The sequence below is a fragment of the Pteropus medius genome, unplaced genomic scaffold (genome assembly GCF_902729225.1).
Source record: "Pteropus medius unplaced genomic scaffold, Ma_sr-lr_union100, whole genome shotgun sequence".
NCBI lineage: Eukaryota > Metazoa > Chordata > Mammalia > Chiroptera > Pteropodidae > Pteropus > Pteropus medius.
Window position 1 is genome coordinate 2,556,707 of NW_024349803.1, and position 27,478 is coordinate 2,584,184.

The 27,478-nt window shown below is 32.4% G+C and overlaps 1 protein-coding gene across 5 annotated transcripts in view; it reads left to right on the plus strand.

Moving 5' to 3' along the window:
• Nucleotides 1–27,478, plus strand: part of TBC1D5 (TBC1 domain family member 5) — a 466,695-nt gene that overhangs the window by 14,380 nt on the left and 424,837 nt on the right. For 3 of the 5 annotated variants that reach the window (XM_039837041.1, XM_039837039.1, XM_039837045.1), the window contains one exon: nt 20,783–20,853. The exons of 1 other annotated variant lie outside the window; for it this stretch is intronic. The gene's annotated coding sequence lies outside the window, so the exon portion shown is untranslated. The remainder of the gene's footprint in view (nt 1–20,782; nt 20,854–27,478) is intronic. One more of the 5 variants, XM_039837044.1, reaches the window with a different exon arrangement.

A 27,478-nucleotide genomic window follows, 5' to 3' on the forward strand; every position in this document is an offset into this window, starting at 1 on the left:
TAAAGAAGGTTAAGATTATACTTTCTAAGTTGATAAATTTTACATTAGTAAAAATACATAGGATTAGAAAAGGCACTGTATGAAACTCGTATAGATATTTTTTTTCTTGTTTACATTTGACTTTGCATTTTATATTTTGAACTTTGGTTTACATTCCACAGGCTGGTAATTTCTTTTTAACTAGTGGTTGTATTATGTGAAAAATTATAGGTTAAATTTGAAGGAACCCGTTTTGTCTTTTATCTCTTCCAGTCTTATATTTTGAACATGAATGTTGTTTCATGACATCAAACTCTATGTGAATCAAAGTCATTCCTCATAGGAATAGAAATTACTGCTTTAGTCTTTTAGCGAGGGTTTATTTATATATCTCTTCAGTGCTTTAGTTTGACTTTATTGCAGAACCAGAGATTTTTAAATTCAATCATATGTTCACATTCTACAATACTATCAAGAACACTGATAGGTTAAACAAAAGCAATCTAGTTTTTTCTTATTACATGTATACATGTGCTGAGTTGTGTTGTAAAATGTATTCTTCAGTAGAGTGAATATTTATAAAAAAGGAGTAGTCTATAGGTTATTGTTGAGCACATAGTGACCAGAAAGCAAACGTCAAGTTTGCACAAAGGGGTTAGGATAATAACTCAGTTACACCAGGTTTTCAGACATTAATCAGACAACTGGGAGGAATAGTTAACCAGGAAGATCTGACAAGGCTGTTCTATCAGCACACAATGATAAGTCATGTACAAGGTGAGGGGACTAGTTTGGACCGTGGCTTGGAGATGCTGATCTTTTCTTTGGTCTTTTGTTTTAGTGAGAAATATTTATTAATTGGTAATTACCAGCGAACTTTTGAGGTAGGTCCTTCTTGTAATCTGTTTATTTACAGAGCTTTATATAATAGGTGGTAAGTAAGGGTCTCTTTATATGTATACAAATATTATTTAAGTTAAAATGTGTGAAAGTTTGATAATAATAAATACTATTTAAAATACTAGCTAGAGACTATCATGTTGTTTTAGCCTTTTTTTTTTTTTTTTTTTTTAATTAATTCTCTTGTTCAATTTTAGTTTGAACTCGCTCACGGGGAACATTGTTCCAGAGACAGCAAGAGCGAGCCAGACTCTAGAGCCAGACAAAACTGAACTCAAATTTCACTTCTATTGTTTGCTGGTTAGATTGGTTGCTTGGAAAAATTATGTAACCTTTTTGGGTTTCCATTTCCTCACTGAGGTTTTATGTAGAATGAAGTAATTTACATAAAATCTACGGTAGTTCATAGTTGCTCAGGAAATGCTTGTTGTTTCAATGGTAGGCTCCTCTTTATAAATATCAGTCTTCTAAAGTCTGTAATCTTAAATTGACCTTTTGCTTAATTTGGGGATCCTTGTCTAATATTATTTTTCTGTGGAGATCAAGAACAAACTAATCTAATGATTAAGAAGTATTGTTTATTCAGAAAAAAATAGATGTTTTTCTCTGCTCTGGAAGTGTTTCATTTCTTGAAATGTTTTCTGCATGGCGAATGATTACTGAATTATTTTATTAGGCTAGCTCTATTTAAGGAATTTCATATAATGATTACATGAAAGGGGAGTTGAGAAGTCCTGTAATAATCAGTTAACACTAAACTGTTTACAAATTGTGCCCTTGTTCCTTATATTTAAAGCAATCCTTTTCAACTTTACCATTTTATGGTCTTTTAAAAAAATTATGTAATAAGATTAATGGTTAAAAGTATTCCTTTTAACTGATGAGTCTAGTTGGATTTGTCTTGAAAAAGGACTGAATTTTGTGGATTTGAATGATACGTCAGTGACAGGAAGTCTTTAACATTTTTTTTCCCTCGGAACAGAACAGATGTCTTGGCCTGCAGTGACTCCAACTCCCACAATCCTTCCAATTTTCCCCTCTACTAAATAAGTTTTTAAAAAGTGACATTTTTATTATAAGTGATTGACTTAATTCAGGCAAACATTGCAGCTGAGGAAAGACTTCATTCTAGTGAGGAACACTTTGGTATGAATAAAATGTTAGTCTTTATTTTTACTTTTAAGACTTTAAGGCCTGGTTCCCTCTCCTTCCTTTCCTCCCTTCCCCCTCTCTATCTGTATTCAGAATAATATTTTTCTGAAATATTTGCGTAATAAGTTTTCTTCAACATTAAAAGTTTTTACATTCTAGTATACTGAGGTGTATCTGTTACATTCTCTTTTAAATGACAGTTAAAAACAGCATCAGTCGGGATCCACCCAGAAAATAGTAACCACAGTAGGTCTTTCATCAGAGGAAAGTTAATCCGGGAACTGGTTGCACAGGTAATTGCTGAGAAGCCAAACTGGACTGTGAGACAAACCAGATATTAACAACACCTGGAAGCCTCTCCAGCACCATTAGGGCTGGGGGAAGATGAGAAAAGCTGGTGTGACTAGAGTACAAAAGCCAGGGCTGTGCCAGGGAGCTGGAGCCATGGCTGGGGCTTTCTGATGGGAGCTGGGACATCAGAGGGCAGAGCTGTCTGGAGGGAAATGGAGTTATGGAAGAGAGAAAGCTTCTGCCAAGGATGTGTCAGGAAGGAGAGTGAGGAGAAATAACTCCAGCTTCTCCCTCTTCTGCCTTCTATCATGCATAGTGCCTCCCACTGGCCAGCATTTTCTGGAAGCCACAGGGCAAGGTTGCTTGGAAATTGCAGTCGATTATGATACAGCAGTACAGGGTAAGTCTGGAGAATGGATCTGAGAGCGTTTAGTTGACTAGTTCAACAACTGTATTGCTAGTGTATAATATTCATGAATATACCTGTGCACTTGTGTAGCAGTAGCTATAAAAAAGACTTGGCTAAAAACCCCCAAAACTAACAATCAAAAACCATCTTGTTTTTTTTTTTTTTTTTTAATGGATTATTCCTTAAAAATCAATATTAAAATCAGATTTTGGTTCAGTTGAAACATTTACTGAGTGGCACTATGTTAGGTAAATGAGCTACGAAGTTGAAAACACTTGGTTCTTGGTTTTGTGGTACAGTTGTTTTTTAAAGGCTACTTTCAGTTTATAAATTTCAACAGAGCGTGTGGTAAGTTAGAGACGGTGACATGTTTTTGAAGGAACTCAAGGGAGTAGCCATTACGCAGTTTTGTAGTTCATAGAATGTTTTCAGGAGTTGGGAAACTTGAGCTGAGCTTAAAGGATTGGTAAAGAGAGGTGTAAGGGATGCTATTGGAATAAGGAGAAGCCTGAGTAAAGGCTCGAAAGCCTGAATGAGCTTAAAGCATGTACAAGACATTTCAAACACTGGTAACTGGAGCATCAAGCATGGCTCATAAAATGGGACCAGGTTATTTTGATTCTCAAGCTAGTGTAGTGGCCAGATTAACTTTGTTTTTGCTGTGCTTTCCCATAAGTTTGAAAGATGAGTTCAGGAAGGAGAGCGTCATCTAGAGATAGGAGACCTGTTAAGAGGACATTACACTAGTTCCAGGCAATAGAAGAGTGATAGACAAACTCTCAAATGTTTCTATGTCTTAGAGTCATTCATTTCATCTAAGTGCTTCCTAGTGCCAGGCTTTGATGCTATTACACATGCCTCTCTCTATATTGTGCTACTTGCTCTCTTTGAGAATCACTGTCCTAGGTCACAGACTGTGCTATCTAGAAGCAGGCATGGGAACAACTCATCATGGTCTAGTGTGCCCTGGAGTGCCAGGAGGGCACTTTGCTCTCCGAAAGCCAGGTGACTGCTGTGTTGCTGAAGTGTTATGGGATGCAGTATTGCCTGTAGAAATTTCCTTGAGAAAAATTTCCTGTATTCCTTAATGTAGCTTCTGATATTGAAGAGTGACAGATTTGCAGTGTGACATTTAATTTTAGTAAATATATCTTTTAAAATACCAAAATTCTGCATTTGAATAAGATCCACTTTACACATTGATTTTAATGTATATTCTCTAATTTATTCTGATAATAAACGTGAGATAGGTGTTATTATTAGTGCTATATTCTTTCCTCCCTTCCTTCCTTCCTGCCTTTCTACTGTCTCGTCTGGGTTGTCTTATTCAAACTCCAGTAGGATTTCTACTGTACCATAGATGAGCAAGACAGAATTTTTGTCCTCAAGAAGCCTGTAATCTAATGGGGTCAACAGACATTAAGTCATAATACAAGGCCTGAGAAATAAGTTAAATAGAAATACAAACACTGTATTGAGGAAATTTAGAGAAAGATATTTACTGTATTTTACTCTTAAGGCATATATTTTTTACACATTTCAATGTTTCTGAAGTTGGCAGATGTCTTACAATTTGATGGCAGACTTGAGGAAGAGTATATTTTGAGAGAATAATAAAGACACATAGCTCTTGGAGGATGAGGAATTTAATTAAGTGGAGAAGTTCTAAGAGAAAGCACCTGGGTGAGAAAGCCATGGTTTGCTAAAGGAATGATACATGCTTTTGGGAGGTTGACATTTAAGGCTCAAGAATGACATAAGAAGTGACATTAGGTAGGTGGGTTGAATCCACTTTATAGAAGAGTTTAAAGATCAGTCTGTGGAGAGATGGAATTTTGTTCTGTAGTGAGTGGGAAGCAACTAGGGTTTTGAGAAGGGGAAAGTATGATACATATTACATTGTGAATTTTTTGACCTCTGGGAATATAATGCTATATTGAAGAGAAGAGGAATTGAAGGAAGGGAAATTGTGATGTTTTAAAATAATGACTTTATTAGTTGAAAGGAAAAGAAAGACATTATGGAAGTAGAACTGACAGTAATTGGTGACTGACAATGTGGGAGATGGAGTAGGTGGTAGTGAGGGAGAGATATTAGAGTTAATAGTATAGGAGACTATAGGACCTGTTAGATGAGACAAAGTATGTTGAAGCAGGAAAACAGATTTTAACTTCATGACTGTTGTGACTCCTTCTGTCATGCATCTAGCAGGAAGTGGGGAAATTCAGGTCTGGAAGTCAGGGCTGGTGACAAAGATTTAGGAGATATCAGCTAGACAAGATTATAATTGAATACATTTCAAGGGATGAGATCCATGAAGAGAGTAAAAGGGTAGAGGGAGAATATTAGTGAAGGAGAACTATCTTTATTCTTTAAACAAGCCTTTTTTTTTCTTTTTAATTTATATGCCAAATAATTCACTTATTTGAAAGTATACAATTCAACGGCTTTAAGATATTCACTGTTATATAACCATCACTATAATCAATTTTTGAACATTTTCATCATCTCCAAAATAAACTTTGTACAGCTTAGCAATAGGCTCTACTATTTCTGCAAAAAACGGCTGTTGGAATTTTGATAGGGATTGCACTGAAGCTATAGATCACTTTGGGTAGTATTGACATCTTAATAAAATTATTTTCCTACCCGTAAACATGGAATGTCTTTTTATTTAGGTCAACTTTAATTGCTTTCAGCAATTTTTTGTAAATTTTCAGTGTATAAGGCTTTCACTTCCTTGGCTAAATTTATTTATAGGTATTTTATTCCTTTAGATGCTGTTATAAATGGAATAGCTTTCTTAATTTCCTTTTTGGGTTGTTTATTGCAGGTATATAGGAACACAACTGATTTGTGTGTGTTGATCTTGTACCCTGCAACTTTGTTGAAATCGTTTATTACCTGCAGTGGCTTTCAAGTATAGATATCACATATATATGATTATTTCATTTTTGAGTAGAGATAGTTTTACTTCTTCTCTAATTTGAATGTCTTATATTTATTTTGTCTAATTACTCTGGCTAGAACTTCCAGTACATTGTTGAACTGCAGTAGTAAAAACAAGCATCCTATTCTTTTTTCCTGATATTAGGGGGAAAGAGTTCAGTCTTTCACCACTGAATATGCTGTTAGTTGTGGATTTTTTTCCTGAGTGCCCTTTATTATGTTGAGGAAGTTATTTTCCATTTCTAGTTCTCTAATTTTTTTTTTTTTTTTTTTTTTTTACCATGAAATGGTGGTTTGGGTATGGTTAAATGCATTTTTTGCATCAATTGATATGATTGTGTATCCCCTATTTCTGCCCCCATTCTCTAAATGTGTATCACATTGACTGATTTTCTTTTGTTGAATCATCCTTGAATTCATGGGATAAATCTCACTTGGTCATGGTGTATCTTCTTTTTAAAATGCTGTTGGATTTAGTTTGCTTAAACTTTGTTGAGGATTTTTGTGTTTATGTTCATGAAGGATATTGGTCTCTAGTTTTCCTTTCATGTGATGCCTTTGTCCTTGGAATTAGGATAATGCTGGCTGCATAGAATGAGTAAGTGTTTGCTCCTTTTCAATTTTTGGGGGGAAGAATTTGGAAAAATTGATGTGAATTCTTGAAATGTGTGGTATTATTCCCTGGCGAACCCATCCGGTCCTGGACTTTTCTTTGTTGAGAAGTTTTTGATTACTAATTCAATCTCTTTAATAGTTTAAGTCTTTGAGATTTTTTCTATTTCTTCTTGAGTTATTTTAGGTAATTTGTGTTTCTAGGAGTTTGTTCCTTAATATAGGTTATCTAATTTGTTGGCATACAATTGTTCACGGTATTTTCTTACAACTCCTTTCATTTCTCTAAGGTCTATAGTAATGATTCCATTTTTTATTTATGATTTTAGTATTTGTCTTCTTTTTTGTAGCCAAAGTTTTGTCAATTTTATTGATCTTCTCAAAGAACGGGTTTTGGTTTTGTTGATTCTCTAGTGTGTTTACCTTTGATCTAGATTATTTCCTTCCTTCTGATAGCTTTGCATTTAATTTGCTCTTTTTTCAGTCCTCACAGTGTAAAGTTAGGTTATTGATTTGAGATCTTTTTTTCTTTTGAATGCAGCCATTTATAGCTATAAATATCAATCTGAGCACTGCCTTCACTGTATCACATAAATTTTGTTATGTTGTTTTGTTTCCATTCATCCCTAATCTCTTAATTCCCATGTGATTTCTACTGTTGACATTTGGTTGTTTAAGACTTTTAATTTCAACATATTTGTAAAGTTTCTTCTGTTACTGATGTAAAGCTTTATTTCATTGTGGTCAGAAAAGATAATTTGTATGATTTTAGTCTCTTTAAATTATTGAGAATGCTCCATGTGCTCCTGAGATGAATGTGTATTCTGCTATTCTGTGGAGTGTTCTCTATATGCCTGTTAGGTTTGAGCCATTTATAGTGTTGTTCACGTCCTCTATTTTCTCATCGATCTTTCTGTATGTTCTTCCCATTAAGGAAAGTAAGGAATTGAAATCTTCAACTATTATTGTAGAATTGTTTTTCCTTTAATTCCGTTGGATGTTCTCTATTTACATGTAAAGTAATTACTGATAAGGAAGCACTTCTGCCATTTCGTTATTTGTTTTCTGTATGTTTTTTACCTCTTTTGTCCCTCATTTCCTCTACTACTGTCTTTTTTTGTGTTTGATTTTTGTTGTCAGCCGTTTTGGTTACTTCCTCATTTCCTTTTGTGTATATTTTTAGATATTTTCTTTGTGGTTACCATGAGGATGACTGTTAATGTTTTAAATTTATAATAATCTAGTTGAAATTGATACCAACTCAACTGCATTAGCTTACAAATCTCCTTTCCTAAAATACCTCTGTTCTCCCTCTCTTTATGTTGTTTTTGTCAAAAATTACATCTTTCTACATTTATATATGTTGATAACAGATTTATAATTTTAAAAATGGATGTCTTTAAAATTCTTTAAGAAATTAAAAATGAGGTTACATATCAAAAGTAAAATAATAGTGGCCCGTATATATGCCCATGTGTTTCTCTTCACTGGAAATTTTTATTTCTTCATATGGCTTTGAGTTACTTTGTAGTGTTTTTTCATTTAGACTGAAGGACTCCTTTTAACATTACTTATAGGACAGGTCTAGTGGTAACGAACTTTGTTTTTAGCTTTTGTTTATCTGGGAATGCCTTAATTCTTCCTTATTTTTGAAGGACAGTTTTGCCAGTTATAGAATTCTCGGTTGACAGTTTTATTATGCAGTGTTCTCCAGAGAAGGGTGTGTGTGTGTTTAGAATGAGACTTAACAAGGAATTGGCTCACAAGGTTCTGGAGGCTGAGAAGTCCTAAGATCTGTAGCCGGCAAGCTGGAGACCCAGGAGAGCCAATGATGTAGTTCCAGTCTGAAGTCCTGAGAACCAGCAGAGTTAATGGTATAATAGGGTGAAATGTTAAGAAAAAGTAAAGGTATGATTAAGAAAAAGTTTAGGATAATGATTCTCTGTGTGAGATGTAGGACAGATTAGAATTGGGGAAGAACCCACTAGGAGCTTAAAGATATTGGTAATCTACTCAGTTTCAGAGGTGAGTTTATCATATTCATTTTATTATTGTGCTTAACATGTATTCTTTTACACTTATCAATTAGTTTATAATGCAAAATTAACAACTTTTATAAATATGTTTGTTATAAAAATACTTTATTTTTTTACATAAAAATAAAATTCATGGGGAAAAAACTCAACATTTCTAAAACTGAAATAATCACTAGTGTTTTTAAATCCAGTGTTCTCTCCAGCCTTCTCTCTTTATGATGATCCTCATATGATGATCTTCTCAGGTTCAAAATCTTAGAGTTACTTTGACTTCTTTATTCTTAGATTAATTTAATAATGTAAATGCTATGGATATTGTATAAACAAAACTTATAAGTATTTTGTGAATAAATGAACAAAGCAGTCTTCTTTACCTTATCTTTTTTTCCATCATAACATCAAGTCATTCAACAGGTTCTTTCTATTCTTATCATTACATCTGGGTTAATCCACATTTTCTGTTCTTAAGGTTTTTGTCTGTATTTCAGGCACTTGCATGCCTGAACTATTTCCCAGCTAGCTTTCCTGTCTATAATCTTTCCTCTCCTTAGTTTATCCTTCTTACTTATACTGGATTAACCTTCCTAAAACACCAGTTTCATCACTTTGCATAGTTCCTCAGAAACTTTTAATGATAAAATGTTTAGGTACATGTTCTGAGGTACATGTTCTTTAAGATGGGCACCAGGCTTTGACAATTTGGTTTTAACCAAAGGCCCACACTCACTGCTCCTTTTCTGGGGGACAAACACCTCTCTTACTGGCTGCTTGGCTTTGGGTTGTGAGGATGATGTAGCTTGCCTGGATTTTCTTACTCTTTATGCTGTTGATAGCCTTCAGAGTCTTAGTTTCAAATATCATAGCTTATTGTTCTTGGACACCACTCTCAGAGAAAGTCCTTTGTTTTGCAGCAGTTGTACTAGTTTCTCCCCCCAACCCCCACCTCCTTTCTCTCTCTCTAACATCAATTAAGATATTTTTTCTTCCTTCTCGTATCCTTTAAGTTTCTGGTATGCCCTCTGGTTTTCTAGTCTGGTTATAGTTGGAATCATTATCCTTGGAATCATCATTTCAGTGTGCCACTGTCTTAGACAAGGTTCTTTGGGTGCCACTAACAGAAACTCATAAAAGATTGGTTAGCCCAAAGAGGAATTTATATTAAAAAGCAACAGAGGTATCTCATAGAACTGATGAGCAGGGATTACAGTTGATCTTTATAGGAGGAGGCTAGAAACCAGAAACTATGTATTCTAGATCTAATTTCTGTGGATTTTGGTATGGGAAGGGAAGGCTAGAATGTGTGTCAGTCCACCATCTTGATTCAGTCTGATTCCAGTTTTAGAATCAATTGGCTCAGTATATTCTTTTACATATAGGGGGTTTGGTAATAGATATTTCCATCACTAATATCCAGTTGTGTATCTCTAGCCTACTTTTATATTTAGAGACTACCAATTTAGAAGTATGAGTGAAACTTCTATAAATGAGATGGCATCACTGAAATATTTCAAGTGAGTTATTTAAAACTCTTTGTATGATCTTGAAAGTTTTAAGAAATGTGGACCAAGAATCATAATTTTGAAGCTTCTAGGAAAAATAAGTTTTATAAAGTTAGAATTAATTCAGTATACTAGTGTTAATATACATCTATGTCAAGAAAAAATCACCCAGCAGAAAAATGGCAAAGTAAAATAAAGAGAAGAGAATATAATGTAGGTCACTTTCCCCATTTAAACTTCGGGTTTTAGTATTATAATTTTTTTTTTTAAGTGGCACATGTGTACCTACCGCTTATTCTTGAAGTTAATAGTTGCAATGGCAGTCTTTTTTTTTTTTGAAAAATTAGTAAATTGGAAAATTTTTCATTGTCACATCAAATTTTGGCAAGGATATTTGGAAACCAGAGGGTACAAATTGATACAGCTATTTGGAGAATGGTTGGGCAGTATCTATTAAAATGGAAAATATACACATAACCCAGAAATTCTACTTTCATATATATCTTAGAGCAGTATTTCACAACCAGAGCAATTTTACTTCCCAGGGGACATTTGGCAAAGCCTGGAGACAGATTGTCACACCTGGGGAGTATTATTGGCATCTAGAGGGTCGAGATCTGAAATATTGCTAAACGTTCTACAGTTCACAGGACAGACCCCTACAATAAAGAATTATCCAGTCCAAAATGTCAGTAGTGCCAAGGTTGAAAAGCCTTGCTTTAGAGAACAAAGTTTACCTGTCCTTACATGTGAACATGTGAACATAGGGATTTATTCAAGGATATTTGGTAAAGCTATGTAATAGTGCAAAATTAGAAACAACCTTAACGTCTATTATTGGAAGAGTGGATAAATAAGATGTGGTATGTATATGTGATTCAGTACTTTATAATAGTTCAAAGGAATGAAGTATATGGTATGTTTATCAATATATCTCAAAAGTAATGTTTAATAAAAAAAAAGCAAATACCTTTAGTATGATACCAGTTATGAAAATTCAAAAATATGTACAAAACATAACTCTTATTTAAATATGTAAAAAAAAATGTAGAAAATGAATTAGGAGGCTATATGCCAAACTCATGATACTGATTGCTAATAAGGAGATGAGAAGGAGGGGATGACACTGGGGCTGGTGAATGGTTGACTTTAACTTTGTTTCTAGTCGTTTTATAAATATATGTAAAGTAAAGCAAGTATCGTTTCATATTTATGTGAATTTGAATGCATAATGTGAATGCCATTTGTTACAAATTCTGGTTGATGAGAACACGGATATTTGTAATATTATTGTTTATTCTTTTTATAGTTGTGAGATTTCTCCAAAAAAAGCTCAGTCATGAATTCCATTTCCAGCTTTATTTCCATTCAGATTTCATAGTACTTAGTAGATTATGCACTTTCTATTTTCACTTCTTTTCTGTCCAGAAAGTTAGCTTGGCCTCCTGTGGAGAGGAGTGTAACTATTTTGGCATATTTACTGTTTATTTAATGTATGTGTATAGTTGTGCAGAAGTTATATTGACTGTCGTTAACCACTTAATGTGTGCTTACTTGACAAAAGCGAAAGCCGTCATACGGAACTCCAATACCGATTTATTTTATCTGATTTTGCATATTAGAATATATAGAAATAATTGGGCCTTCAGCAGAAACGTGAAATATTTCTTCAATGTAGACACTTTGTTGCGTTGATTTTTTTTTTATTGTTGTTGTAAAAGTATTTGATTATAGTAGTTTAATCTTTTCAGTAACTATTCAGGAAATTAAATTTAGATACCTAAGTGATTCTAGGAACTTTATTTATAAAGCATACTTTCAAGTCTTAAATAACATTTTTTGAATAAGTTATACTTAACCGTGAAAATTTTTATAAATGTTATGAAGAGAGAAAATAGATATAGTGTCATATCCAATATATTCCCTTTAGAAAAAATACAAGAATCAATTTTCATATGTGATAAAATATATTGACAGTAAAATAGAGATAGTGTACGACCTGTAATTTTTTTCAGTGATATAAAAATAAGCATCTCAAATACAGTGTAATTAAAAGTTATAATAACTCTTCGTAGTTTCTTTGAATTTAAATTATGTCAAATTAACTTAGATTAAAATTGCATTTATAATTATATAGAAGTTTATAATTTTTAAACAAAAAGCATTTACCAAAAATTATCCCAAAGTCTAGAAAACCCCTAATTTAAATTTAAAAACTTAAAGTAACCTTTAGTTAATGATTTTTATTTGCTTTTGTTAAAGAGAACTTAAATGCAAAAGTAATAACTTATTATCTCTTTACATGTAAATGTCAATCCAATCAAAAGGTGACTGAAAATTAATGACTTTATTTAAAAATATACAGTTCTTAAAATTTAGATTAGATCTAATTTTTTTGTTATTTTATACAAATTATAAAAATGACTTAATTATAAAATTCATAAAGATAATTTAAATTCAGAATATTTAATTTAAGATAATTTAAGCTCAAATGTATAATTATGAATAGCTTTGACTCCTTAACTATATAGAATTTGAAATAAATCATATAACCTTTTTAGATAATTTTCATAATTAGGTGAGAACAAGGCATGAACTATCTCCATTTGATTTTCTTGCTAATATTTGCAGTTTAATACTAGAGTTAATCCTTAATTTCTGATAAAGAGTTGTGCATAACATGGTTACCAATTATTATTCTATAATACAATATGTAATAAACTTTAAGGATGAACTATTCAAGAAATGGTTAAAAAGTTTTAAAATAACAGCTTTCTAGTGGGTGTGTGTGTGTGTGTGTCTGTGTGTGTGTGTAAAGGTAGAGTTGATTGTTGGTCAATTCAGTATTTATGGAAAAGAATAGATGATTAAACCTAGAAACTAGTTAGAATTTTATTTCAGTTTTAAAATATGTGCTTCTCCAATAAAGGCATGAGGTTCAGGTATGAGCAATAAGGTGAGATCCTTTAACTGTACCCTTTTCAGTGCTGGATGTGTAAAGAAGTAGTGCATTCTTTTCAGGTTGGATTTTTATGAGATATTATGGAATGGGAAAAATTAACACAACTATTTTAAAATAGTACTCAACGCTGAAGAAAATTGAAGATTAATTTTAGCAATTTTGGGTTCTGTATTCCCGGACCCCCATATATATGAGTTTATTATCTATTGGGGCACTTATTAGAGTTGTTTTGGTGGGAAAGCTGTGATTCACTGACTCAGGATGTTAATCTTCAGATATCAGTGTTTTTGGTTATTAGAATTTCTCTAAAGTAGTCTGGACTCCTCTTTTGATAGATACAGAGATGAACTACTAGCCTTTATATCTCTCCAATTTTAAGCCATTTGCATATGTTTATGATAAAGAATTTTGGTTTTGTGGCTTTTTTATTATAGATGCAATAAAAAAATCTTTGCTGTTTGCTTTTACTTAGAAATATATTTTAAAAGTACATTAATTTCTGGTGTTATCTTACTTAAAACTTGTTTATTTATTCACTTTTATGTTTTAAGTAGGGATCAGGAAGTATCAGTGAATAGCTTACAATTATGGGAACATTTTCTATATATGAATGTGTATATGTATGTAAGTATCTTATTAAAGCTTGCTTTTTTCTCTCCACAAAGAAGACTTGAAGCAGTGAAGAGTGCATACAAATGTGATTATATCTTTGAGGCACCATGGGGTATTTTTTTTTTTCTTCTTTATATTGGAATGGATTGGTTGTTAATTAATCTTGGTATGGGTAGTCAAATTTTTAAATTATAAGGCCAGATATTTTCTTAGCCTGACCATGTGTCTGCTGAAATAATGCTTCCAGTCAACCCCCCAAACTTCACCATAAATTTCCAGCTTAAATCTGTCTTTATTCTAAACCACCAAATTAAGATGTTTTGTGTTTTTTATCTGCTCAGGCATTAACTTTTAATTAACATAGCTCTGAAATAGTTTGGAGAAGAACCTTGCCCCTGAGCTTTTAAAAGTGGATTGAACTTTTGAATCTTCATGGTTAAATATGGATGACAATTTTGGCCTTGCTCAACCTTTATTTTTACCTGATGGAAGTTTTAATCGCTCAGCCCAGGTTTTTTGTTTTTTGTTTTTTTTTTTAAATTCTTTTTCCATGTCTTTAGAGGTAGCACCATATGAATCTTCTTAAGATTCGATAAGCATTTAAAATTTTTAAAATCTTGCTAAATTATTTGAATTTGGTAGCACTGAAACTAATAGGTTAAAATGACCATTTCATTTAGTTTATTTGTTATTTATGCCTAAGGATTATCCTTCAATATATGATGGGGATGGGATATGATGCTAAGAAACAGCTGTTAATTAGGTTTTGGCTATCCTTTTACACTGTTACATTCAATTTATATATCTATATATATACATATATTTTTTGATGCTGTTAACCATGTTCTTTCATTTTCTAACTTTTTAGCCATTATCATATTTGTTTGGACAAGCAGTGTCTCATAGGCTATTGTGATGCTTCAATTAGATGTGTGTCAAATATTTGAAAAAGGACCAAACATTTATACAGATAAGTTATGATTCTTTCTCAGGTGTGATACCATAACTTCTGTTTTGCCAAGTAGGTTTGAAAATACTTATGTTTTCTGCTAGATGTCTGAGCATGGTCTTTTTAATGAACTGCATTTAGAAATAAAAGAATTTGTCCTGCTTAGAGGATTTGATAGTTAAAGTATGCTGAAGTATTTAATTTATAACTAACCTCACATTGAAAAGGACAGTTAATGAAAATTGGAATCTGGTTCATTTCAATATAACTGAAAATATATCCAGCCTCTGCTTGTATAAGATATTTTTTTTTGTTTCATAAATTTATACATTAAAAAATAACTAATTTAATAAACTAAACACAGTTTTGGCTGTATGAACAAAGTGTTTTGATTTCACTGGAAGAGGAAATCATTAGCTCTTGAAACTTGGTCTCTGATAACTTTCTTCACTAATTCTACCTGTCTCTATTTTGTTTATTTAGAGTACATCAGCTCAAGTTCTTAGTTTTTTATAAAAATGATAGAAAATGATGGTCTGAGATTGTGTGGAAGTAATTGAGGCATGTTTTCTTGCATCTTAGGCTGTCCATCTGTGTCTTCATTTACTCTGGAAAATTTTCAACCATTATCTATTGGAATATTACCTATACTAGCTTTTTTATGTTCTTTTCCAATCTTGATCTATTTGTGTTTTAGATCATTCCTACTCAAAGTGTGGTCTTTAAATTAGTACTGGTCTGCAAACTTATTTTATTAGTCTGTAATGAATTAAGGACAGCAATTCAAAGTAAGTATAAGCATTTAGAACCTTTTTTGTAGCAACTTGAGATCACCGTGACATCTAATCACATGGTTCATAAAAAAAGAAATTCACTTTTATTGCATTTTATAGAAGCTTTTGTCTGCAATGGATTGGCAATTTAAAAAATGGTCCTTCATCCCAGATAGTTTCAGAAGTATTTTGTTAGACCTTCTTATTCTATTTTTTGTATCTTAACTGCCTTACGTATTTACTGTCTCTCTGAACTGCATTTTCGATAGGTTTTAAGTCTTTCCACTTACTAATTCTTTATTTGTATAGAGTCTATAGTTTAACTTTTACACTGAATTAAAAATTTTACCTGTGTTTTTTATTTCTTGATTTTATTTAATTTATACATATCTGTATATTTTAAGCCTTTCTATTGCTTGAAACATTCTAATTGTATAATCTTTCCAGTGATCGAAGAATATGTAGTCTAATTTGGCTGTCTCTTGTTTGTGTTGGCTTTCGTTCATCGTGTCTGGTATCCTTGTATGTTTTGTGATTTTTTTTTTTTTTTTAATTTGAATTGAGTTTTTTTGGAAAGTTTTTGGATTCTTTGAGGCCTGGATTGAAATTATTTTCTTTCACCAAGAATTCACCTATGCTTTCTTCAGATGCCTGGGGAACTAACAGTTTAAAAGCACTTTAAATTACATCTTCATATGCGATTTATTGGATTATACAAGTTATGGTTACAGTGTCAAGAGAATCGATGAAACATTCTCGAGATGACAAAATCATAGAGATGGAATACATATTCTAGGTTGCCAGGGGTTAGGGATGGTGAGGGTGAGAGGTGAGTATAACTATAGAGGGATAATAGGAGGGAGTTCTTTTTTGTGTAAACATGATGATATAGTCTTTGAAGTATTAGCTTTAAGTAGGTGTTTCTTTTTGATAGATTTTTTAGAGTTTATCTCCTAAGCCTGTTTAACCATCAAAATGTAAACTCAGTTTCACAAGTGCTAGGCACATACTCCCAGGATGAAATCTGGTTCTGGGTTTGCTTATTCTTCTTCGTTTCGTTTATAGCTTATGTGGATACTGTACTTTCTTGCTGTGTAAGCAGTTCTTTAAAGTGAATTTTCTTACTAAATTTTAAAAGTTGTACCTAATCGTATTAAAGTATCTAGTCTGTCATACTGCTGGAAATCAGTGTTCCCATCTATTTGTACTTTAGTTTTAGCAAGTATGTTGCTATTCTGTGTCTCAGCTCTCTTATATTTTCCTTATATACTGTTTTTCTGTATCTGTTCGGTTTATCACACATCTAGTGCAGGCCCATTACAATCTACGCCCAGTTATGTTTTCTAATCCAGCTTCTTGTTCTTTCACTAGCCGTATTATGGTTTATTAAAGACATGTATTGTAGCCACATTTCTTTTACTCATGTCATTCCAACCTGCTTAAATGCTGTCTCTTCTTTTGACTCCATCTGCTCCTTCCAGCACTTTTGAAATTTTGGGCCGAATAATTCATTTTTCTTGGGGGGCTATCCTGTGCATTGTAAGGTGTTTGTGGCATCCCTGGCCTTTACTCACTAGATATAAATAGTACCTCTCACTTGTGGCAACCAAAAGTGTTTCTAGACATTGCCAGATGTCCTTTGGGGGGCAGTATCTTCCATGATTGAGAACCACTGTTCTAGCTCTATATGAACTTGGTCTCTCAGTTGAAGAGCCTTTTCTGATTATCTCTGCCAGTGACTTTTACCTTCTAGATTTTCTGTAGTGCATATTGTCTGGATTGTGCACTTGACCCTCACTACATTTGGTTGTGCATATTTTCTCTCTCTGCCGTGTGCGTGTGTGTGTGTGTGTGGTGTCTGTTCGATCTCCCAAGTTCTAGGTATAGTTTACTTTGTTGTTTGTTTGCTATTTTGGTCAACTCAGAACACTTGTTAGTAGTTTTTAAATATATCAATTACTTTTTCCCTTATTTTCCATTTTTTTTAATGGAAAAATGGGGGTTTAGAAAATTGAATCATTCTTGAAAATGTAGAGAACTTTGAGGTGTTCTAAATTCTAATACTCTGTTAATGGTAATTATGAGATTTGCAGACATAGAATTAATATCACTGTAACAGTGGTGTGTATACCCAATAATAACTGGAAATTTCATGACAGCATAATATAGTTATAAAGATATAAGAAAGATGTAATTTCTGTTAGGTGTATCCACTATGTAAGTATCTACAAAAATGGGCAGTAGAGTAGAAATTAAAAAATAGACTGAGAAATATAGAAAATGGAAAGATTTGTAGAAGCATGAAGTAGAAATGATTAGTTCTACAGAGTGAGATGAGCAAAGTAATCAACATGTCGAGGTAAATTGTTAGGAATGATGGATGTAGCATCTGGTTAGGAGTGACTTGTGTAAAGCTGACAAATGTGATATGTGAATGTTAGCAAGTTGGAAACAAGTTGAGCATAGAGAGGTTAGCTTCTTGTACTGAGTAAAGAGAAACATGTATGTTTTGCACTGGTTGGAAAAAGACTTGTGTAAAGCTGACAAATGTGATATGTGAATGTTAGCAAGTTGGAAACAAGTTGAGCATAGAGAGGTTAGCTTCTTGTACTGAGTAAAGAGAAACATGTATGTTTTGCACTGGTTGGAAAAGATACAGCTCAGTTACAGATTTCTTTCTACTTAAAAGAAAATTATCAGCAAATTCCAAGTAAAATAAATTGATGCTTGAATCTTAACTACCTTTTATAAGTTGTAGGCCAAAATTTTTATGAAAAGCAATCATAAACATAATACGTGTTCATTGTAGAAAAATTAGAAAATAATGAAAAATATGGGGAAAGTGAAAGGTAGTTACAGTTCCCAAAGCCTAAAGCACTATTTTCGTTTAGGTTAATTCCATTCTCTTGATTTCCATGTGGTCTCAGTCTCTCTGTCTAGATATAGACATATGATGTGCCTTTATGTTTGTATAAAAATACACTGTGTGTGTAAGTATATGTTTGCATGTATATATATTTATATAAAACAGATTACTTTATATGAGATATTTTATAGCCTGTTTTTTTTATTTAGTATTATGAACATTTTTCCACATCAGTAAAATTCTTAAAAGTGATATTAAGTGACTACATAACATTCTACTTGAGATTATCCTGAAATCTATTTAACCATCTGTTGTTAAACATTTAGTTGTTTTTTTCATATATGTGCACACAGGTACACATAAGCACACACATGTATATACATATAATTTATAGTGAACCACTCTAATGAAACATTTTGAGTACATTTTCTATTTTTTTGGAAGAGTTGGAAGCTCCATTGCAGTCTGCCTCATATTTTACCCTGTGAAATTCATTCTACCTGTCTTTCTTAATAAAAGGAACCCCAATTTTATTCCTGGGCATTATTATCAATGCTGGAGACTGCATTCCCTGCTCTTCCAAGTGGTAGTAAGGTGTGGCCAAAGCACTAAGTTATGGTTTATAAACTGTAGGCTGAAATAGAGAGAAGGAGCAGGGTGGGGACTTTTCTTTCCCCATCCTTCTTTCTGATGCCTGTACTGTGGTTGTATTAGCTGGAGTTCCCATAGCCTTGGAGTATGAAGCAACTTTGAATAGAAACAGTATGTGGTGCAGCAAAAAAGTGGAAAGAATTTGGGTCCCTATATTGGAGCTGCCACATCAGCCTTTGTCTATTTCTGGACGTTTACGTGGGAGAAATTCTCCTCTTTGTTTCTTCCTCTCTTATTTAAGTCATTATATTATTAAAATTTTTTTGGGCTGAGGAAGGATCTGAGCTAATCCTTTCTGATTAGGGATACCATTGTTTGATGCTCTATGTAGTAAGGTGATAGGTCAAATGTAAGTAAACATGTATTGGGTCATGGTGGATTCTAGATCCATGTTCAAACCAAAATCTACTTTGAGACTGGAAAGAGATTAATTGGTATTAAAAGAAAAACACTTAAAAGGATACATAATTTCTAGAGCTCTTTGATAATTATATTGCTGAATTTTGTTCTCAGGCGCTTTTAATAATTATCACAAATATTATTTCAGAAAACACTCGATAGCTTTTAGGAAGAATCCCCCCAACCCCAACCACTGAGGATTATGTATTATATTTTATCAGAATAGTCCCTTCAAGCCCTATGAATTTTTAATATTATTAAATATCTCGGCCAGTCACTTTGACAAGGTCAGCTCATAAATATGACTTTTAATGCTTTTGTATTAACTTTATTGGAAGAATTTTGATAAATGAAAAATTTAAAAACCATTTTTTATAACTGTAGACTTTTTAGTATCAATTCTAAGAAAGTTATTCATAACTTGAAATAAGCAAAGGATATACATTTAAAAAATTATTAGACTTTTTTATGAGCAGTTTTAGGTTTACAGAAAAAATGAACAGAAAGTACAAAGAATTTCTATATACTCAGTCTCTCAAGGATACACATTTTTATCAGTATTCCACTGAATATAATGTTATACACATAAAAAAAGACTTCACATCCCTGAACAAAGTATGCATTATTTTATAGTAAGAAAACTATACACTATTAACAGTCATTTTATTCTAATTCAGGGCTTTCCTTCTTCAGCACTATTAACATTTTAGGCCAGATAAATTTTTGCCATGGCAGGCTGTCCTGTGCATTGCAGGGTGTTGATCAGCAACCCTGATCTCTAACCACAAGGTGTCCCCAGTCATGACAACCAAAAATGTCTCCAGATACTGCCAAATAAATGTCTCTTGGGGGGCAAATCGCCCCAGTTGAGAACCATTGCTCTAATCAATTTATGACATTTTATTGTTTGCTGTATTTTTTAGGTTGAGTTCAAATATAAGGGGTCTGTAGTTCAACAAACCTTCACATGGAATTTGTATAGACAAAGGTAGACTCTTCCTTGCTGCTTGAGGATTTTAGGCAATATGCAGTCTTACTGAGCCTCAGTTTTCTTGACCGTAAAATAAATAAAAATTACCTAACTTGAAAGGTTGTTTTGAGAATTCATTGAGATAAATTATATAAAATACTTTGATTAATTTTAGTTTCCTTCTCTTTAAATGTTGTGCTATGTCGTTTGGCTTTATTTCTTTAAATGTGTGAAAAACCCATTTTACAAGATTCTTATTTCTGTGGAATAGGCTATCATAGTTAGGGTCTACTGTTTGTGAATTTCAAGAGTACTATATATACTGTGGGTGGTTAAAAACTTTAAATAAATGTTCAGTGAAGACTGATTTATGAGGTCAGTTGTGTTTTGACTCTTTGTGGTGCTCCAATTAGAGTGTCACTATATTCATATTATAACAGTTAAGTGATCTCATGTGTTCTTTCAAGGACTTCGAGCTTCTCAAATTGAGGCTAGTATTAGATGTCAGCCAATCACTTTGTCCTTCGAAGTTTTTGTCTTATATGTCTGAAATCCCGCCAATTTTAACAGCTTGTGTGTCAGCTCCAATAGATGAAGCTGGCCTCTGTCAGCTAGTACTTAATCCATTAAAGACTTCAAAAAAATTGATATAGTTTTCAGCTAATAATGTCTATATCCCATTGCTAATTTGTAGAATTATAAAATATTATTCACTAGTGAATGAAATGCCATCTGTAATAATTAAGGTTATTCTTACTGTTCTACCACTGCAGAAAATTTCCAAAGACTTGGTGAAGAAAGACTTTGTTAATGAAGAAGATTTTTCTGATAGGACTATTATACTGTGAGTATTATTTTGAAAAATAAGTGTAAAGAATATTTAAATGTCCAGTTGTTTGGGAGAAAATGTGTTAGGCAAAGATATTATATGTAAAATATAGAGGAGGATATGTTATAATCATGTTAATAATTTATAAGAAGTAATCCTATGCAGTCTTTCAAAAATTGAAATGTGTTTTTATGTATTTAGATGAGGATTTTACCAATAGCCTTGAAAAATATTTCTAATTCTAACAAGGATTGATCTAGTTTATATACATTTGCTTATTTAAAACTATCAGAATCCAGGAAAATCATTGTAGTGTTGTAGGTTTGTGATTTGTTTGGGTGACTTATTGTTTAGGTTATTTTGCAGAATTATTTATTTGCTGATTTATTTATGTATTTCATTATTTATTTATTTGATTATTTAGTAAATTATTTATCTGATGAATTATTAATACATCTTCATGACATGCTTTAAATTATTTATAACTTAATTTTGAGTTTATTGCTTTTAGACGCTGCATTGTTACTGACTAGTTTTGATTTTTTTCTTTGTGGTTCTTTAAAATTAAAGTATTAGCTCTAAGGCAAAACTATATTCATTGCAATGCCCATGGATTTTTTAAAGTAATTTATGGTAGAGATAAAATTTCAGTTATGCTTTGTTTAGCTCCAGATTTACCTGTTTAGGGTTATCGATGATAGAATGTTTGTGTGTTGTGTGCATACTCATCTGAAAGTCACAAATTAATAATACACCCTATCATCACTAAATGAGATTGAACATCTAAACCTCGGTCCACATTACCCTTTCTACCTCTAAAGGACAGGTCTGTATTTCTGACTTGCTTTAGAATAAATAATTGAGTCTTAGTTATTGTATTTTAGTGGCAAATCTGTTTTACTACTGGAATCTTTTTGGGAAGTTCAGAGAAATTAAGTCCAACTTATATTTGGATCTCTGAAATATAAATTTGACTGATGTCATCTTTGTTTTTTTAAATCCCCATTAATATGTATTTGGAAAATAGCATGACGTTTATGTAGATTTTTATGCTGGTCATAGTTGACATGTTTATTCCATATCATATCTCTTATGGAATGTTTCGTACCACTTTATTTTAATGAACTAAAATGGACATGGGTCTTTATAAATGCAAGCTATAGTTTCTCTGACTTTAGCTAATAATTCTCTTAAGTAAATTTCTATTTTTAACCAAATAAGGTATATCTTCTTTCTACTGACTCTGTTTAACAAGAGAGTGTAGTTATTAGGGCTCACTCATTGAATGGGTTTAATGAATAGTTTAAAATAGTTGTTTGGTTAAAAGAGTGTCATACACAACATGGTCTTTATGTTTGTGTGCAGTAAATTACTGCATAGTTTATAGTTTTAAGATTTCAGAGAAAAGCAGCATTGTACATTTCAAGTTAGTCAAAATGACTTCTGTAGACAGGTTGTAAATTATGCATATTTATACCCAAATTTCTTATTTTGAAATATTAACTATATGAACATTTGATTAGAATATTGCTTTAGTATATTCATATACTTGCCTTAAAGAAAGGGGTTTTATTTGATTTTATACTTGATTTTAAAAATGTTTGTATTGTACATATCTGTGACTTTTTTGTAATGGAGATGAATAACACAGATACTGTGAGGTATGGAGTTTTATTTTAAAATGTGCTTCAGTATGCCAGTGTGGCTGTTTTAGAAGAAAAAAGCTTCCTTTTCCAGTGTCGAATAAGATCTGCTGTATTGGTTGTCACTATACTATACCCAGCCCACATTATTAACATGTATTCGTGGACTATGACCTGCATCATCGAAGTGATCTTTCATTAGAAGACACACATATGTGTGCACACACATATGCACATACATATGAAATATTATCCTATCATCAAATTTTTTAGAACTCGTAATTTTTTAGAACTCATTTTTGAAAAGAGGCATTAACGGAGACTATTGTAATAATAGCATTTATTGAGTACTTATGTGCAAACAGTGCTCATATCTTTTAATGGATTTTTATTCTTCACAGTGAGATAAGTACAGTTATTATCTTCATTTTACAAATGAGGAAACAGAGACTTAGAGATGTTAAGTAACTTGCTCATTGCGACACAGCTAGTTAGTAAATGATGACACTAGGATTAGGACTTATTTAGTCTGACTCTTAAGAGTCTTACGATTTTGTATGTGCAGTTGGTATAATGTATTTTTTCCCTAGAGCTGTTTCATTAAAAAAAATTTATTAGAGAATGTAATTATTTATCTCTGATTGGTTTAACTTGCTAACTGTTTTCACTTTGCATAACACTTGGTCATCTTTTTTAAACAGTCGGCAGGACTTGAGCTTCTTGAATTTTCTGATTTGATTCTTCTTGTAATGCTATATAGTAGACTAGAATTACATACTGAAGAAGAATTTGTGCCTCAGAGAAATTGTAGGTTTGCCTGGTAGATGTCTAATACAGATCAGATCTTTTGTCTTTTAAGCCCAAGGCTATTTCCAGGGCTCTGTTAAGTCAAGTTGATTTTCTTATAAAAGTAATGATGTTTGCAGGGTTAGATATATACATATTGTTAAAAAGAATGATTAAATATCTGATGCCTAAGGTTTTATAGATGTGATCACAAATGTACTATTAAATTAACTCTAAATATAGTGTTTAATACACAGTTAAGTGTTTTAATATATGCATAAGAAAGGGCAAGAAAGTAACCAATTGTAATTTTAAACACTTACATGTAATTATTTAAAAGATTCTGGGGAACCTCAGAGAGTAAGGAAAAACATTGTGAATTTGGTGTGAGACTAAGAGATAAGGATCTTTCCAGCCCCATTTTTTTACCTGCAGATAAAGGGAAGCCTCCATCCTGAGTCTGAAACACACAAAGGAATCAGAAAACAGATGAGTTAGAGTTAGACAGCAGCGAAGTTTGGATGATGTTGTATGAGTGCTGTAAGTAACTGCATCTGTATGAGCAGCAGGGTACTATGTAAATCCCACAAAGTTTTAAGTTAGATTTTTCAAATAAAGAATTAATATTACATTATAAAATTCTCCAAACTTGTGATTTAAGTAATATGAATACTGTAATAGCTAGATGAACATATAATTTACCGTCCAATTCAGGACAGTTTTGAGAATGAAAGGATATACTGTAATATGCCAACACAGTAGGTGCAAACTGGGACCATCTTGGGAAAATTGAGACCTATGGTCACCCTAGTAATATCTCAAATTCCTATTGTGTAATTCCTAATAGTCTTATATATTTAAGAGAAATCTGAATTTATATGCAGTATCTTCAAAATGTTTTATATTATGATAAAACTAATTTCAATCATGGCCACTATTTATGTGATATATTAGCTGACCAAGGCAGTTTGTGGCTATGACTTTTATAAAGCATGATTCTGATGTTTAACAGATTTTGAAATCTATTTTTAAAATGAAAATAAAGAGATATTACTATTAGGAAGAGATAAGTATGGCAAAGTTGGTTATAGTATAGTGGGTAGTTCTAAAGTTTTTCTTCATATAAGATTTTTTAAGTGCTTGTTTTGCCTTGTAAATCTAATTGATGGCATATTTGACATAATACTGAAAACTAATCCTACTATACCATAATCCTACTATAACATAAAGTTATAATTTTATGTTGGATGATCCAGTGGTCTTTTTTTTTTTTTTTAATAAAAAAAATGTTATATGTTATAGATAATGATAAGTTGGCAGTTTCGCCAAAACATTTTGAAAACAACTGTTTTTCCTTGGTGAAATTTTGTTTGGGAAAATGAGAATCTCTAGAAGTGAGTTGCTTAAAAGTTTGGTGGTTTTTGTGTAGTTTTATTTTTTATTCCCTCTTGACACATACTTATCTAATGTGGCATATTGCATTATTAGTCATAATTAGATTATTAAATTTAATGTGCATTTGGAGTATAGATGACTTGTTAAGTTGGATGAGGAAGCCACACAGGCATATTTTTATTTGAATCTACATTAAAAAGAAAAATTCACATGCAGTCATTCTTACTTATTCACATGTGTGATATCAGAACTCCTTTTTTTTAGAAAGGCCTACCTAGTAACAAAAGTGAGAGTTTCCGCATATTCTGCCTGGAGTTTGTCACAGTGAGAAGCACTTTGTGAAATACTACTACAGTTGTAAGAGCAATAATGTACTTATGTTGGCTCTGAAAGTAGCTCCTTTATAATTATGACAAGTAAAAGTACAGCCAAAGGTCACATTAAATACAAGATTTCTTTCACACCTCATCCATTTTGTGGATAGCATGTGAAGTAATTTGGGTCCCTGCACTGATATTTTAAGAGAGCAACCCAAGGTTGTTCTCGTGGAAGTGTTTCAAATATCTTTCCTCCTGTCTCCCATGTGGTTGCAAAATTTGGCACAAATGTGTATTTGAATACTGGACTAATTAAATAGAACCTTATTAAAGTTAGAGTTTGCAAAATAAAAAGGAACTTTTGTAGAGCACTAAATAATGCTGACATATAAATGTCCTTAATAGTACAGAATATTATAGTGACTAAAAGCGGTATCTTAGAATTGACTACCTTAGTATTGATACTGTTTGCTGAAATGGTCAACACCAAACGACATTGCAACAATAACAAAAGCAAAATAAAATTGCACGAATGAAATTGTAAGTTATGGCATGCCTTTACATACATAATCTGTTGATCAGATTCTATTTTTGACTTCAATTTGGTTAAGTAAAAGTTGGAATATTAAAAAGGTCATGTATAGAAAAGCTTCTATTAAAAAACTAATATAAAGAGAATGTACATATGTTCCAGAGTGGTTATCCATTTCCTTTAAGTCATCCTTAGTACACAATACCAAAAAATAGAGACTGAAGAAGGTTTGGAAGAGGATAAACTTGGCAAGTTATAATTTTTAGCATAATTGATAAAGCATTTATGTTTTTCAAAATTTTATTAAATTTATTGGAGTGATATTGGTTAAAAAGATTATAAATTTTAAGTATACAATTTTATAATACGTCATCTGTATATTGCATTGTATGTTCACCACCCAAAGTCAGATCTCCTTGCATCACCATATATTTGTCCCCCTTTACTTTTTTCTACCTCCCCTCTATTCCCCTTTCCCTCGGGTAACTACCATGCTGCTGTCTATGTCTGTGAGATTTTGTTTGTCTTGTTTGTTCATTTGTTGCTTTTGGTTTTATATCCCACATATAAGTGAAATCATTTTGTTCTTGACTTTTTCTTTCTGAGCTGTTTTGCTTAGCATGATATTCTCAAGATCTATCCATGTGTCGTATATAGCAATATTTCATCTTTCTTTGTGGCCATGTAGTATTCCACTGCATATACGTACCATGTCTTTATTCAGTCACCTATCAAAAGACACTTCGATTATTTCCATGTCTTGGCCACCGTGAATCATGGTGCAGTGAACATAGGAGTACATACAACTTTATGAATAAATGTTTTCAAATTTTTCAGGTAGATACCCAGAAGAGGGATTGCTGGGTCATATGGTAAATATACTCTTAACTCTTTGAGAAACCTCCATACACTTTTCCATAGTGGCAGTACCAAATTACAATTCTACCAACAGTGTATGAGGGTTCCTTTCCCCCCACAACCTCTCCAACGTTTGTTATTAATAATTGCCACTATAACAGGTGTGAGTTAGTATCTCATTGTAGTTTTGATTTGCCTTTCCCTAACAGCTAGTGAAATTGAGCATCTTTTCATATATCTGTTGGCCATTGAATGTCTTCTTAGGAGAAGTATCTGTTCAGGTCCTCTGCCCATTTTTAATTGGATTGTTTGTGTTTTTGTTGTTGTGTTGTGTGAGTTCTTTCTATATTTTGGATATTAGCCCCTTATCAGAGGTGTTGTTTGCAGGTGTCTCCTCCCATTCCATTGGTTGCCATTTTGTTTTGTTGATGGTTTCTTTGCTGAGCAGAAACTTTTTGATATCTTTGTTTATCCAACACTTTTTTTCTTGTTGTTTTCCTCACCATTACATGCTTCTTTTTATAAAACTTCTGATTTCTTTGATATTTTATAAATGAAAATTAACTGCATATGAAGTATGCATAATAATGGGATTGAAAGATGAGATTTTGTACATAAGGCACCGAAATGGAATGGGCGCAGTTTTTCACTTAAAATATGAAAAATAACTAACAGTGACTAATCAATTTTTGTGGGGGCCTTGAAATTAATAACTGTTATAATCATTGACAACCATTTTGAACTGTTGTTCATACCATAATCATTTTCTTGCTTCATAGAAACCATATTGTTACTTTTTTTTATTGATTTCTTAAATGAAACCTAAGTATAAAATAACCCAATTAAACTATGTCATGACTGGAAACCTGTGTTTAAGTGTGTTTTTGCATAGATACACTGTTTTGTTTATCTTCAAAGTAACACTGTGTATAACACATGAAAGCATAACTTTAGAGGTGAATGTGTAAAAGTTTGGCAGTCATTTGATACTGGTTCACTGTAGAGACTATCATCTGAAGACTAACAGCCATTGTAATGGGAGTTCCCTTCAATCTCACAAGCATCTTCCCCAGACAAAGAAGACTTGCTTCCAATTGCTTCCTCTGCTT